Here is a 16,888-nt window from a genome sequence, read left to right on the forward strand (position 1 = left end):
CAAGGCTATGGTTTTTCCAGTGGTCATGTATGGATGTGAGAGTTGGACTGTGAAGAAAGATGAGCACTGAAGAATTGATGCTTTTGAACTGTGGTGTTGGAGAAGACTCTTGAGAGTCCCTTGGACTGCAAGGAGATCCAACCAGTCCATTCTGAAGGAGATCAGTCCTGGGTGTTCTTTGGAAGGACTGATACTAAGGCTGAAACTCCAGTACTTTGGCCACCTCATGCGAAGAGTTGACTCATTGGAAAAGACCCTGATGCTGGGAGGGATTGGGGGCAGGAGGAGAAGAGGAGGACAGAGGATGAGCTGGCTGGATGACATCACTGACTCAATGGACATGATTCTGAGTAAACTCCAGGAGTTGGTGATGGACAGGGAGGCCTGGCGTGCTGCGATTCATGGGGTCGCAAAGAGTTGGACACGAGTAAGCGACTGAACTCAACTGAACTGAAGAGTTGTTCAGCTGACCCCAAAACAAGATTTGTTCTCCGTCTGCCCCTAAATTCCTTTTTCTTAGCAATCCTAAAGGGTAACTGCCTTCCACTCCCCAGAGGAATGTCTTGGTGGAATTGATTACAAGTCAAGTTTCCTTTTAACACACAACTCATGAACCCCCATCCAATCATCCTGAGCCACCATTTTTCTCCAGTAGCATGTTCAGGCTGGTCCATGGCACAGAAGACACCAGCAGCTACTCACTGTGTGATCTGAAGAAACCCTCAAAGCCCTCGCTGGTTTCTAACTAGGCTTCCCAGGTTGGCAGTAGTGGTAGAGAACCCACCTGCCAATGCAGGGGACATAAAACACGCAGGTTCAATCCTTGAATTGGAAAGATTCCCCTGGAGGAGGGCATAACAACCCATTCCAGTATTCTTGACTGCAGAATCCCATGGACAGAGGAGCCTAGCAGACCACAGTCTATAATGAGTCCTCTCATTTAAAGAAAAAAAAAGAAAACAAACAAACAGAAAACAATTCTAATACCCACCACTCTGATATTTTCTTCTAGACTTTACTGAAAAGGCAAATGTGGGGTAGTCGATTCAACTGATAGGTATTCAGCATCATCCAGATACTGATGGATAGAGAACAATTAATTTTAGATTGAGACAGGAGATTAAAGAGAAGGTAGCCTCTCTAAATGGTAAATTGCTCTTCTTGACTGGAAGACTCAAGACAGCAATAATCACCTGGGATACATGTGTGCTGAGTCATTCAGTCGAGTCCAATTCTTTTGGAGCCATGGACTGTAGCCTGCCAGGCTCCTCTGTTCATGGGATTCTCCAGGCGAGAATACTGGAGGGGGTTGCCATTTCCTTCTCCAGAGGATCTTCCCCACCCAGGGATCAAATTCACATCCCTTATAGCTACCTGCATTGGCAGGCAGGTTCTTTACCACCAGCACCACCTGGGAATAACTGGGATACATGTAGGGACACAAAACAGAGTGACCAAAAAAATACATAAAGGAATATCATTATCATATAATTTTTTATTAAGCTGCATTTTCCCAATAAATCCAATATTGGGGATGTTTTCAAAGTATCTAGTGTGTTTACTCATGAGGAGTATCTGTTCTACCTTACAAACTAGATTCTAATAAACTATATTCTAATATTCCTAAAAGGAAACTTATTTAAGGAATTGAATAAATAAGCTGTGGTTTAATACAGAAAAAAGTGAAATAGTTTAGTCTACTTTAACCTAGTGTTACTTTGGAAACGAAGTAGTCAAATAATTTGCTATACAGAAAATTGGGCATTTCTTTCTTCTACATTTTCAGAGAAAATGCTCTACCCTCTATTCTATTATTTTTGCATTGAAAGATTGAATGCTCACTTTGGGAAAATGTTCAGAGAATCCTCTCTTAAGATATAATTTTAATGTGTCAGAAACTATAATTTGTGTCAGAGAACAAAGTGATAAGGTTCATTGCAGGATTTTAAATACATTCCTGATGGTTTCTCAGTCCTTTTGTGAACTATTTTAGTGCAAAATGTTATTTATTTAATCAAATAGAGCCATTACTGACAATGGGAAATGCATAAGCCTGTCTCTGCTAACAGGAAAGAGCTTCTAGGATAAAGAACAGAACAGTGCTGGTATTTATGAGTGCAGATTTGAAAAGCAATGAACTAAACCAAATGAGTCTGGCTCCCTCTTCTATGATTAAGCTCACAAAATGGAATCCGTAGCAGAATTCATTATCCAAATGCCTTTCTAGGGAACTCTGCTCTTCAGAAGCTCTACAGCTGCTCAAGTAAATGTATATCTGCAATAAGTTTTTTTGTTGAAATCACAAAACTACACCCTAGGCTGATGTAGATTCTTTGCCTGTTCACCTACACAGGAGACATCAACCTGTTGGATGACGTGGGCTGGGGGAGCCTGCTTATATTGGGAAATGCGCTCAGAGCATCTTTATGGGGTGAAGGCATGGTAGTAATTAATGTTGCTTCAAGAAGGGAGTTATATGTATGGAGTGGTGCAACAACAGAAGGTAAGAGCTATACCAAATAAAATGATACAGTAGCTAAAACCCAGGCTCTGAAATCTGCTAGTTCAATTTCAATTTGGCCACTTGCTAACAGGGTGAGAGCAGTCACAGTTCCAGGGCTGTTTTATATATTAATGGATACAATTGTCCCAGGTAGCTTTTCAAACAGTTATTATTCTTCATTTGAATGGATGGTGAGGAAACATGTTGAGAATGGAGCTCTTCCACAGGTAGGAAGGAGGAGCCTGGTTTTAATGTGAGTTGGCCACTGCAGAATCTGGGCTCTGAGCCAACATGTGGTATGGGCAATGGGGACTGCTTACTCTTATTTCTGTCAGTTAGCACTTGTTTTCTGTTTTATCACCTGTAAAACAAAAATAAACACAAGATCATCTAATGGGGTTAAATGAGATCATGAATATAACTGTAAAAAATAATAATAAAAAGAAATTTCAATTAGAGTTGAGAGACCAGAAGGGGGAGCTCTCACACTTATGACAATAGATGGCAGAGCCCAACTCAAAGAATATGTGTGTGTGCTCATTCACATCTCCCATGGACCACAGCCCGCCAGGCTCCTCTGATCATGTAACTCCTAGCAAGAATACGCGAATGGGTGGCATTTCCTACTCCAGAGGATCTTCCCGACCCAAGGATCAAACCTGCATCTCCTGCACTGGCAGGCGGATTCTTTACCACTGAGTCAATTGAAGAATAAAGATTCCTTTCTTTCCTGCCAAGGACTCTGCCAATGAAAAGCCATGTATTCTTTGTTTGCTATTATTGTTGTTCAGTCACCAAGTCACATCTGACTCTCCGTCACCCCATGATTTGCAGCACTCCAGGCTTCCCTGTCCTTTACTATCTCCTGGAGTTTGCTCAAACTCATGTCCATTGAGTCAACGATGCCATCCAACCATCTCATCATCTGTTGTCCCCTTTTCCTCCTGCCCTCAATCTTTCCCAATGGGCTGGCTCTTCACAGCAGGTGGCCAACTTATTTGCTATAGCCCTCCTAAATTCCTTTCTCCTCTGTAAGATTGCTCTGTTTCCCTTACCATAATAGGACTTGTATGTGGCTCCTCATGATTACAGAGCCTCAGTTGCAATTCTCTGGTGATCCTCAATAGATTCATCTTTGCTGGTGAAATTTCTGGCAGTCTATTTCAGGTCAAGATGGTGAACTGAGCACAGTGCCTGAAACCCAATACCCAGGAAATGTAGTTTTACCAAAGGTGTGACTCCCTCCAGTCAGTTTCTGGAGAACAATTATTTTCTAAATGTTAATTAATCAAGACAGCTAAATCTGTTTATTGGCTCAGACTTTCACTCCATCTCACCTTCACATAGTTGATCAGTATCTCAAGCAGGTGTCATTTGAGATTGCAATTGTCAGTCATTATCATTCCAACTGTGATGGTGAAAATATCATCATGATACATGGTTATGATACATGGGGTGATTTATAATACAGCAAAGACTAAATTGCTCAGAAGCATGAGCCAAAGCCCTTATCAGGTACAATGACTGCCAGGACTGATCTGCCACATTTAAACCTCATTAAAGGGCAGGATCTGCCAGGTGGCAATCTTGAAGCATGCTGATATAAGTCAGCACTCCGACTACATAAATTCCAGCAAGGGAGCTGAAGGGACTGTGTACGTTATATGCATCTGCTCCTTCACCTTTAGTAGAAAAACGATATAAAGCAGCAAAAACAACTTGTCCAAGTGAGACATTGTGAGAAGCCATTAACACATATACCAGGAAGTGTTTAGTAAAAGATACTGCTGCTGCTGCTGCTAAGTCGCTTCAGTCGTGTTCCACTCTGTGCGACCCCATAGACGGCAGCCCACCAGGCTCCCCTGTCCCTGGGATTCTCCAGGCAAGAACACTGGAGTGGGTTGCCATTTCCTTCTCCAATGCATGAAAGTGAAAAGTGAAAGTGAAGTTGCTCAGCCGTGTCCGACTCTTAGCGACCCCATGGACTGTAGCCCACCAGGCTCCTCCATCCATGGGATTTTCCAGGCAAGAGTACTGGAGTGGAGTGCCATTGCCTTCTCCTAGTAAAAGATACTAGGTTTTCCTCTTACACATGACTTGGAAAATAAAGAAGTTAAGACCTGTAAATAAACAACATACACACACAGCATTCAACGAACAAGTGCAAATGATGAGAAATGACTTTATAAAATAATCCATTCCCAAATTTAGATTATCCTCTATTTAAATGATGATACAATTTTATAGGCTATTTTCAGTCTTTAGGGAGGAAGGTGATAGGTGGCTAAGAGCACTGATTCTGGATCCTGAAGGCCTAGGCTCAAATATTGGCTCTGTCACTTACTACTACCTTATTTTAATCAAATTACTTAAATTCTCTTTGCCTCAATGTCAACGGAGAAGGTAATGGCACCCCACTCTAGTACTCTTGCCTGGCAAAGCTCATGGATGGAAGAGCCTGGTAGGCTGCAGTCCATGGGATTGTTAGGAGTCAGACACGACTGAGCGACTTCACTTTCACTTTTCACTTTCATGCATTGGGGAAGGAAATGGCAACCTACTCCATTGTTCTTGCCTGGAGAATCCCAGGGATGGGGTAGCCTGGTGGACTGCCGTCTATGGGGTCGCACAGAGTTGGACACGACTGAAGCGACTTAGCAGCAGCAGCGGCAGCAATGTCAACTGTAAGTGATAACAATAATAGTACTGACTTTTAGGTTGTTATTAAGATTTAACAACTAATATACGAAACATAGTATCTAAGAAACAGAACAAGACCTGGCTTTCTACAAGTTATTTTTTAAATAAATTTATTCAACAGCTTTTAGTTTACATCTTAAAAGAAAATGTTACTAATAGGTGGTAAACTTTGTATTAGTAACATTTCCTTAAGATGTGAAGTAAAAGCTGTTGAATAAATTTATTTTATTAAAAAATAATGGTTTGTGAACTTCCTGGGCTTCCCAAGTGACACTAGTGATAAAGAGCTCACCTGCCAATGCAGGAGATGCAGGTTCAGTCCCTGCGTTGGGAAGAGTCCCTGGAGGAGGACTCGGCACCCCACTCCAACATTCTTGCCTAGGAAATCCCATGGACAGAGAAGCCTGGCAGGCTGCAGTGTATGGGGTCGCAAAGTGTTGGACACAACTGAAGCAACTTAGCACCATGAACTTACTGCTACTGCGAAGTCGCTTCAGTCGTGTCTGACTCTGTGCGACCCCATGACAGCAGCCCACCAGGCTCCCCCATCCCTGGGATTCTCCAGGCAAGAACGCTGGAGTGGGTTGCCATTTCCTTCTCCAATGCATGAAAGTGAAAAGTGAAAGTGAAGTCACTCAGTCGTGTCCGACTCTTAGCGACCCCATGGACTGCAGCCCACCAGCCTCCTCCGTCCATGGGATTTTCCAGGCAAGAGTACCGGAGTGGGGTGCCGTTGCCTTCCTACCAGTACATTAATACATTGATAAAAATATGTCAACCTTTCAAGGTCACCAGGGTGCTATTTACTCCTCAAATGTTATTTTGCAATATTATAAATAGCTTCCTCATAGCAACACATACACCACTGGGGAAAAATAAGTTGCCAAGTGAAACTTGAAGAACAGAGTAAAATAGTAATCAAACTTATAGAGACATAAAAACCATTGAAGTTTTAATCTATTATTCTTTACTGATAAATCAAAGAGCAATGTAAATTACTCATATTAACAGAATCAATAAAAATAAATGTTAAGTGGTTCTTGTAGGATGTGACTATCATTAATTAAGTATTCCATTACAAATTAAGGAATTACTATCTAGTCAGCAGTCTTGAGAAAACAATATCATTACACTTCGAAGGGAACGATAAATACAATTTAGGTTAACACCACAATGGCAGTACTAAAGAAAAGTCAAATTAGCAAGCAAAGAAAGCAACATTATTTTTCTCTTCTGTTACGTAGCTGATTTTGTTCTGAAGCAATGCATTTAGCAAAATGGAGTAATTTGGAGAGAAAGAATCTCATACGAGATGTGAATTCTGATGACAAATATAATAACTTTTTAATTAATTGTTCTGCTTGAAATTGACCCATAAAAATAGCAAAGTTGCTTATTTTCATTCTAAAGACCACAGACCAAAACGATAACTAGGATAGAAACCAATTATGTTCACATATCAACCAGACCAAAACAGGAAGTAATGATATTAAAATGAATTAGTCACAATATATCACAAATCCAACTTTGCAAAGAATGATTGCTCAATAACTGGCTTGCAAATTTCCAGAAGCTACAATTTTGTAACCACATTAGCATGTAACATTAGTACCGTTTTTTTGTAATGTACATTTTATGACCTACCTGGCCTTAAAAAATCATGAGATGTGTTAATTAGTGATTCCACAAAGAAAATAATAAGATCCATTATTACAAATCCAAATTCTTGGTTTTAACAAATTTCAACAGAGAAATTTTCACTATGCTTCCTCAGTATCATAGACCGACACTTGCCATGAAGGTGTACTTTTTTCACACATTAAATTCATTTAAACCATCTTTAGCAAGACAGAATGCCAGCAACTTTTAAAAGTTTCATCAATGAATGAATCAATTAATATATCTTAAGCAGATATATTAATACCATAAAGAATCACTCTAACACTCTCATGAACTTCCCCGATGGCTCAGCGGGTAAAGAAACTACCTACACTGTAGGAGACAAAGGAGACACGGGTTCAATTCCTGGGTTGGGAAGACTGCCAGAAGGAGAGCATGGCAAAACACTCCAGTTGTCCTGCCTGGAAAATCCCATGGACAGAGGAGCCTGGTGGGCTACAGTCCAAAGGGTCACAAAGAGTCAGACACAAATGAGTGACTAAGCATGTGGGATAGCAGCATCCATGGTCCTGGGAGAAGTGTGTACAAAGATATATATATATATATATTTTTTTTTTGGCCAGGATTTAATGAGAGCCCCTTATTCCTTGCTTCAATGGCCTAAGCAGGTATAGATCGATTTGATAAGGCACTCTGACTGTACAGCATGAAAGCATTACATACATTTCTCTTTTGCAAGTAGAAGGGGCCAATGCAACAACAGATGAAGCAAGTCTAATGAAATGATGAGGGGCAGGGATGGGACCAGACAGCTTACCAGTAAGACATAAAAACAGAAAAAAGTATCTCTTGGCCCCACTTGTTGCAGGAACTTGAGCTGCTCAGGGAGTCTCCTGTGGCTACCTTATCACTGGGAAAGTGACTGTACACCTGAATTGAAACACCTATAGGACGGGGCAGAGTGAGGGGGTCAAAGAAGGATTAACCAGAAGACATTGTGATACATAGAGGAGAATCTTCACTGAGAGAAAACTGGACACTGGACTTTCACATTTACCAGGGCAAGATGATATCCTGACTATGGTGGGACCTGGGTTTTCTTTCCGTCACCACCATTAAAACAGAATCTGCAAATTCTAGATTACAGGCTGCACCAACAGCTTCTTCACCATTTGGAGCAAGATGTAGGACTAAACGGGCGTCTCTGGTGGCTCAGTGGTAAAGAATCCACCTGCTAACGCAGGAGATGTGGGTTCAAACCCTGGGAAGATCCCGTGGAGAACGGAATGGCAACCCACTCCAGTAATCTTGCCTGGGAAATCCAATGGACAGAGGAGCCTGGCGGGCTACAGTCCATAGGGTCATGAAGAGTTAGGAATGACTTAGTGACTAAACACCAACATAGGGCTGAATACATCGTACACTCTGTCCATTGTGGTTCACTTTCTGGGCCCCCTTAGCACTTAGGGAGAAAATTTGATCATGGAGGAGAAAAGATTGAATTTCATGTTATGACCAATCAGTGTGGCCTCTAGCAATGCATTCTGGGGACTGAATGAGAAATCTCATTTCACCCCACTTTTAGAGGTGATCTTTTCCAGAAACGAACATACTATCATGACCCAGGGGCCAAGTCTGGCTTACTACCTGTTCTGTGTGGTCTGTGTGCTAAGAATGGTTTTTAGTATTTTTAAACAATTATATCTCAAATGGTTGTATAAGTACCTACCTAATATCTTCAGATTTGTCTCTTTCCTTCAAAGCCTAGAGTATTTAATATCTTGCCCTCTACAGAAAAATTCTACCAACTCATGCCCCAGTTCCACAAAGTAATAGTTGTTATCTACTAGCAGAGTTCTTTAGTCAGTTGCTTAGATCTAGATAATTGTGGCTTTTTATTGATTAAATGTATTTTTTCTTTTTTTTCTTTTTGCTTTTGCAATTATGTTTTTGTGTGTGGCTACTTTTTAAAATTAATTTGTTTATTTTAATTGGAGGCTAATTATTTTTCAATATTGTAGTGGTTTATGCCATACACTGACATGAATCAGCCTTGGGTGTACATGTGTTCCCCATCCTGAACCCCCCTCCCACCTCCCTTCCCCTCCCATCCCTCAGGGTCACCCCAGTGTACCAGCCCTGAGCACCCTGTCTCATGCATCGAACCTGGACTGGCGATCTATTTCACGTATGGTAATATCCATGTTTCAATGCTATTCTCTCAAATCATCTCACCCCCTCCTTCTCCAAAACGGAGTCCGAAAGTCTGTTCTTTGTATCTGTGTCTCTTTTGCTGTCTCGCATATAGGGTCATCGCTACCATCTTTCTAGATTCCATATATATGCGTTAATACACTGTATTGGTGTTTTTCTTTCTGGCTTACTTCACTCTGTATAATAGGCTCCGGTTTCATCCACCTCATTAGAATTGATTCAAATGCATTCTTTTTAATAGCTGAGTAATAATCCATGTGTATATGTACCATAGCTTTCTTATCCATTTGTCTGCTGATGGACATCTAGGTTGCTTCCATGTCCTAGCTATTGTAAACAGTGCTGTGATTAACACTGGGGTACACGTGTCTCTTTCAATTCATTAAATGTTTTTATCTGAAACACTATAAAACAGATCCATACATAGACAGTATTGGCACATACAGCTCCTTGACTTTAAAGAAAGGAAATAATTCCTATACTGAGTAGCTTAACAGTAGCCATATTATTAATAACTCTAGGAGACCCCAGTTTGAATTCTTCATGTAGTAAATATAAGAATTCAAATGACTGTCTGGGTAAAGTAGCTAATATTCCAATACTAAGGAGGAACATTTTCATTTTCATTGTAAGGTTAGCATTTTCTAACAATAACTTACAGGTCATTATTGTCCAATGAGTTTTTAAGTTATCATATTGAGTAAAATTTGTGAAATTTTAGTGTAAAAACTCAAATAGGTTTTCCTACAGGACTACTCAAGATAACTTCTGGTGAACTATATTGTGTTTTAGTTTTCTTTCCACAAATATATCACTTCAGTTGAGGAGGCCATTCTACAATCTTTGTTCTTGAAGCTTAAGCTAACCCCCTGAATGACAGAAAGAGACACGGGATCTGGGAATCAGGCTATCAGTGGATGACAGTACTGATTGATAACCCAAATAAGCTTGACCTGAAATGTTTTACTGAATGGTTGGGACAAGGAAGTTTTTAAAGTTCTCTGTCTTCAGTGTTCCTACCATCATTTCTATAGAGAGCCTGGCATTCATATTTTAACAAACAAATTCTACTTGGGGAGATTTTCCATCAGTTTTGTATTTACAACTTTGTCTTTGCATATTGTTTTACTGATATAAAGAAGCATTTTGGGCTAATATTGCATCTGTGTGTATTAGAGTGAATAACAAATTACTCATGGTTCAACATTCTTCATGAAACACTCAACTGACCTACCATGAACAAAACATAAATACCGTTGATGGATTACCAAGTAGAAAAGGGGAAAAAAATGAACAGCACACAAACTTGTATCATGCCATAGACTTCAAAAATATCATTCCCATTACACATAAATCATAGTTTACAGAGTAATAAAACTCTCTCAAACTGCTGCAGTGTAGCAACTGCCCACAGGGTAGTATGTGGAAGTCAAAAAAGATAAGCAGAAGTTAGTCTGGGTTCTGCATTTACCAAAATAATAAACTGTGCAATTACTTGCTGAAGAATAAATTATTTATAAAATTGAGATGTATTCAGAAAGATTTCCTTTACAGGAAATATAAAAGAGAAATTGAAAGACTTTGAGGTAATTATGATCTCAAGAATCGTTGTCAAAATTTAACAAAAAGATGAACCTAATTCTGTTGCAGTCGATGCTTGCCTTCACAACCTGAGAGCAGCCAGCCTTGTGTCATTGATCTTTGGTACTGTGTTGCTTTATCTGCTGCTGCTAAGTCGCTTCAGTTGTGTCTGACTCTGTGTGACCCCATAGACAGCAGCCCACCAGGCTCCCCCATCCCTGGGATTCTCCAGGCAAGAACACTGGAGCGGGTTGCCATTTCCTTCTCCAATGCATGAAAGTGAAAAGTGAAAGTGAAGTCACTCAGTCGTGTCTGACTCCTAGCGACCCCATGGACTGCAGCCTACCAGGCTCCTCTGTCCATGGGATTTGCCAGGCAAGAGTACTAGAGTGGGGTGCCATTGCCTTCTCCGAGGGTCCTGTTTAACCATCTATTAAGTGGAATTAACAAGAATGTTGTCCTCTACCTATTTCATCTGGTGGTTGTAAGGATTAAATGGGTTAATGTATTTAAAACATTACCATCTAGGCAGTGGCAGTTGTCATTAAATGTTTAAACACTGCACCCTGGGAAGGGAGGGTGACCTGATTTGCAGTGTTTGCTGATTTCTACGATATAATTTCAAGCTACCCATGAGACATCCTGGAACCAGGAGTTGAGAAGAGGAGAAGAACAATGGTCTCTTACAAAACAGTAAAGCAGATTCTAGCACATTTTGCATCTAGCCCTTTGTTTGTTTCATTTACACAAAGATGTGTGCTTGTCAGTCAAGATGAATACACTTCACAACTTGTGAATCAGTTCATGTAGGAGTCTGTAATTAGAAATAGAAACTCAAGCACGGGAAAAAAAAAAACAACACCCTCTTCTTTCTGTAGACATTTTTATTTTTTAAACCAATATAGAGCTGCATCTCAGGGACTATAAATCTGTGCTTGAAACCTAAACACTCATATTCTGTTTATGACTTTGGCCCCTGTGTGGACTCCTAAGCAGTTGGTTAAGCATCCCTAAGGGTGGTCATGATGATTCAACAATAAAATATACACATGATGAAAAGAAGTACGGCATCTGTTTTGACAGCTATGAAATATATTTACAGATTATTCATATTCACTAGGACATTATTTATAAGAGCAAAAGATTTATACAACTTAAATGTTCACATACAGGAAAGTTGTTAAAATTACAGAAAAGAAAAGGAACAATGAAACATGTTTGTGAAGCTATATATATGAAATAGTACTCTGTATTGATGTGGGAAACGCTTCAAAATATATTATTAAGTGAAAGCGAGCATGTGTAAAATAATGGACATATGTGCTATCATTTTTTGAAAAGAGAGAAAATAATAATTATTGCTTTGACTACGCATAAAAATTCATCTTTGGAAGGATAAAAAAATACTAGTAACATTTGCTACTTGTTGGGGTAAGGAATAGAAACAGGGAGAATGTGGAAGATAGTTGAGGAGAAATATTTCATTTTGTATTGTCTTTATATTTTGTAAATGTGAGTTCACATTTTGTGAGGAAATCACCTCCCTTATGTAGATATCCTTCTCACTCCCACTAGGACTCTGGCTCCTGCTCCAGCCTGCAGGTTTCTCCCCAACCTCACACACACACACACACACACACACATAGGGGAATGCCTTTCTCAGCCCCACATAATAATCAAGAACCCTGGCAATTACCAGGAAACTCTGATACAAAGAGTACTAGCCCTCTGCAGGCAGTGTCACCATCCCACTGGGGTCAAGCAACAATCCTATGACCACCCATTACCATCTCCTTGAGGGCTGGAAACTGGTATCTGGTATCTACCACAGTATCTAAGAAATATTGTTGACTGGACTAATAAATGAGTAGACACTGTTTTTCCTGATTTAGGAAGGAAGAAAATTCACAGAATTATTTACACCCTCTCTTATATTGGAGGAAAAAATCTAAAATAATACTAGAGGAAATCATAATAGAAGAAAAATCAAGAAGTTTAAAAAATTTCTCAAAATTAGAGAAGTAAAAAAATGTGTTTATTTTTCACACAGTAGATTTGCAGGATAGAGAAGAAAAATAATAGTACTAGTTAATGATAGTAATGATTATCAACATATGCCAATCACTATGCTAAAAAGATTTATGCAAATTATGTCATTTGATCCTTAGATCTATGCATTGAATAGAACCACTTAACTAACTCTCTTCTCCTGTTATACAACTTTCAGCAATAGTGTACAAAACTTAAAAAAAAAAAAAAGCAAAATTAGAAATTCTTTTTCCATTAATAGATGGGCGTATACAACTTAATTACCCTAGGTCAGAGTTTGTAGCAAACTGTAATGGGAGTCATTTAGGTCTGGATATAGAAAAGGACATTCTATTTTTCATGCCCTGATTAACTCCCTAGGTATGGGGATCACACCATTTCATCATACTGCCCAATCACTTAATAAAACTGGGGTCTCATTCTGTACGGGCAAAGCCAAGCAAACTAAAAATGCTCCCTGTGCACAAACAACTGTCATCCACTAACTCACTGAAGTCTGAGTCATGTACACACTTGCACATTTATGAGCCAAAGAAAGGGAGCTAGATTGACTCCCTTTGGTAAAAATGATTGGCTTAAACCACCTGGAGAATATGCCATTGATGGTCTTGATTATCCAGATGGAAGCTAGGCTCCTATCCTCCACCCTGACCCCGTTACTACATCCCCAACGAAAACTGAAAGCTAGGGGCTCTGGCTCTTTTTCTTTAATTAATTTATTTTAATTGGAGGCTAGTTACTTTACAATATTGTAGTGGTTTTGCCATGCATTGACATGAATCAGCCACAGGCGTGCATGTGTCCCCCCTTCCTGAACCCCCTACCACCTCCCTCCCCACCCCATGCCTAGGGGTAGTCCCAGTGCACCGGCTTTGAGTGTGCTGTTTCATGCATCAAATTTGGATCTATTTCACATATGATAATATACATGTTTTAATGCTATTCTCTCAAAACATCCCACCCTCGCCTTCTCCCACAGAGTCCAAAAGACTGTTCTTTACATCTGTGTCTCTTTTGCTATCTCGCATATAGAGTCATCATTACCATCTTTCTAAATTCCGTATATATGAGTTAATATACTGTATTGGTGTTTTTATTTCTGACTTATTTCTTGATAATTATGTTTCAAAGTAGTGACTCACAGGTGCCTGAGAAATTTGTCCCTGGGTTGTAAAGCTAGTAAGAAGGTAGAAGAAAATCTGTACCTAAAAGGGGCAGAGAAAATTTATGATTTTAAGTTTTCTAGAGAAAATGCTCTAAAAAAAGAGAAGTCAAGAAACTAAAGACAGAAAGCCAGTTTTTGTTTTTTTTTTAATCAAGCTGAGGGAAACCTTAAGGCCATCTTTGTCACTAAGAAGAGGAAACAAAAAAATAAGAAAAACAAAAAGCAAACAAAAAAGCACCTAATATTATGATCCCTGTATGAACTGGAATTTTTACAAAAAAAAAAAAAAAATTAGCCAGAGCTAAATCACATGATCCTTTTCACATTTTCTGTGGCTCAGAGAAGTCACCCCTTTGGCTTCTCCTATATATAACTGACTTCCATATCATATGGCTAATTTCCACCATCCTCTAGAGAGATAAACCCTTAAATACAACTTCCTTCTAGACCTATCCCAACACATTTCTCCCTGATTCTTCGCATTAAACCTGCTTCAAACTGAACTTGCTGTCCTCACATTTTTTCCTTCATTGCATCATCATCTTAATAGATAAAATATAACTGATGTACAACTAAGATTATAGATTCAAAATATTTTATAACAGTCTACAACCTAGAGAACTAGGTCCAATCCTTAACAGTGTGATTCTAATCTCCTTTTCTAATTGTATTGTACTTGATAGCATCTGCTGATCGTGGGCTTCATTCTTTAGTCTACCAAAATACACTCAGAGCACACTGGTGCTGTTTTAACAGCTTTGTACCCTGGAAGGCTTTTTCTATTGGTGCAGAAAACTTAAATCTAACCCTCTCCTTCCTCCAAACCTCATACATCCACTCTTAAATCATGTTTCATTCCTTATCTCTTTAATACAATATTTGTCCCAGTCCATGTGTTTTTAAATTAAATTTCATTGGAAAATAGTTGCTGTACACTGTTGTGTTCGTTTCTACTGTACAGCAAAGTGAATCATCTACACATACACATGTATTCCCTCTTTTTTGGATTTCCTTCCCATTTAGGTCACCACAGAGCTGAGTAGTTTCCTGAGATACAGTAGGTTCTCACTATATATCTACTTTATATTCAGTATCCATAGTGTACATATATATCAGTCCCAATCTTCCAATTCATCTCACCCACCCCCCAGTGTCCATGTTTGTTCTCATCCGTGTCTTTATTTCTGCTTTGCAAATAAGATCATCTATACCATTTTTCTAGATTCCACATATATTCATTAATATATGATATTTGTTTTTCTCTGATTTACTTCACTCTGTATGACATGATATAGCCACTATGAAGAACAATATGGAGAGCCTTGAAAAAACTAAAAATACGACAACCATAGTTCCAAAAGACAATGCTTATCGCAGCTCTATTCACAATAGCCAGGACACGAAAGCAACCTAAATGTCCATCAACAGAGGACTGGATAAAGAAAACGTGCCACATATATACAATGGAATACTACGCAGCCATAAAAGGAATGAATTTGGGTAACTTGCTTAGATTTGAATGGCCATCTTATGTTTTTAATACAAATAAATAAATAGTTCAGTCTTCTAGTATGTTTGATTTTTTTTCCCACAACTTATATCATTATTTGCCCTATGTACCTAAATTTAACATCTTCTAAACTGTAAATTGTTTAAAATGTCTTATTTTTATAATCCCGTGTAACCTATCACAATGTCTGGCACATTTTAATTCCAAATAAATAGTTGTGAAATACATTACAAATAACTCTTTACATTCTATTCATGAAAGTGAAGGTGTTAGTCGCTTAGTCATGTCTGACTCTTTGCAACCCCATGGACTGTAACCCACCATGTTCCTCTGTCCATGGAATTCTCCAGGCAAGATTACTGAAGTGAATTGTCATTTTCTTCTCCAGGGGATGTCCCCAAACCGGGCATGGAATGCTAGTCACCTTTTATTAACAGGTGGGTTCTTTACCATTTAGCCACAGGGAAGCTATCACCTCAAAAGTTTTGAGGTCAAAGCAATAGAAAAATAATAGCTTGAATTACAGAAATTCCTCAGACTCCAAGTCACTAGGGTATGGAACTGTATTCAATTGTACATCATGTGTAGTTTGGGAGGTGAAAATGATTTCTCAATAATTTTCCAAGAATAAATATAAGCCACAAGTAAAATATATTTGAAACAAGATGTGAATCTCATTCCAGATTATTTTTAAGGAATGTTTAACTGACTTGTTATTATTTCAATTTCTCCCCAATGACTGCCCAAAGGGTAATATTTTAAATCCAAGCACATGACAAAGAGCTTGACCTTTATCCTGCTGGTATAGGGCCATTTTCCATAAGATCCATAGGCTGCCTCAGGTTGGTGTAAAGAGCTACATCCTTGCACAAATCATAAAGCGTATCTGCTCAGGTTAAAACAAATTCAACTTAGTTGGTTTCAACAATTTTAACTAAAGGTGTTAATGGAACTTCTATTCATCTATTTAAACAAGTATGTGGTGAATAAATCTGATTTCTTAAAAGTGTATTTTGTGTCTGACTTACTTTTAAATTTAAAAGAATCAATACTGCGGCAAATGCAATGGAAGTATATTTGTAATTCTAATGGCAGCATTTATATTTATTAAAATCAGAACTTATCATCTATAGTAATTCTTCCTTGAAGTAAGATTCTCTTGCATTACCTGCTCCAGAAGCTGTGGGTCATCTCCTTGATAACTGACAAAACAATTGCCACCTCACAGACCATAAAGAAGGCTGAGCACCAAAGAATTGATGCTTTCAAAGTGTGGTGGTGGAGAAGACTCTCGAGAGTCCCTTGGACAGCAAGGAGATCAAACCAGTCAATCCTAAAGGAAATCAAACCTGAATATTCATTGGAAGGACTAATACTGAAGCTCAAGCTCCAACCCTTTGACCACCTGATGCAAAGAGCCAACTCATCAGAAAGACCATGGTGCTGGGAAAACTTGCGGGCAAGAGGAGGAGTGGGAAACAGAGGACGAGATGGTTGGAGGTCATTACAGACTCCATAGACATAAGTTTGAGCAAACTCCAGGAGA

At 39.1% G+C, this 16,888-nt stretch overlaps 1 long non-coding RNA gene across 1 annotated transcript in view; it reads right to left on the reverse strand.

The window, feature by feature from the left end:
• Positions 1–2,654: 2,654 nt before the first annotated feature.
• LOC147374576 (uncharacterized) overlaps positions 2,655–16,888 on the reverse strand; it is a 357,138-nt gene continuing 342,904 nt past the window's right edge. The window contains exons 2-3 of the long non-coding RNA XR_015162919.1: positions 3,559–3,697; positions 2,655–2,864 (exon numbers count right to left, since the gene is read on the reverse strand). This is a non-coding gene — a long non-coding RNA (uncharacterized LOC147374576). The remainder of the gene's footprint in view (positions 2,865–3,558; positions 3,698–16,888) is intronic.

Source organism: Bos grunniens, chromosome 4 (assembly GCF_055505025.1).
Source record: "Bos grunniens cultivar Pamir isolate PY7600 chromosome 4, Bosgru_T2T1.0, whole genome shotgun sequence".
Taxonomy (NCBI): domain Eukaryota; kingdom Metazoa; phylum Chordata; class Mammalia; order Artiodactyla; family Bovidae; genus Bos; species Bos grunniens.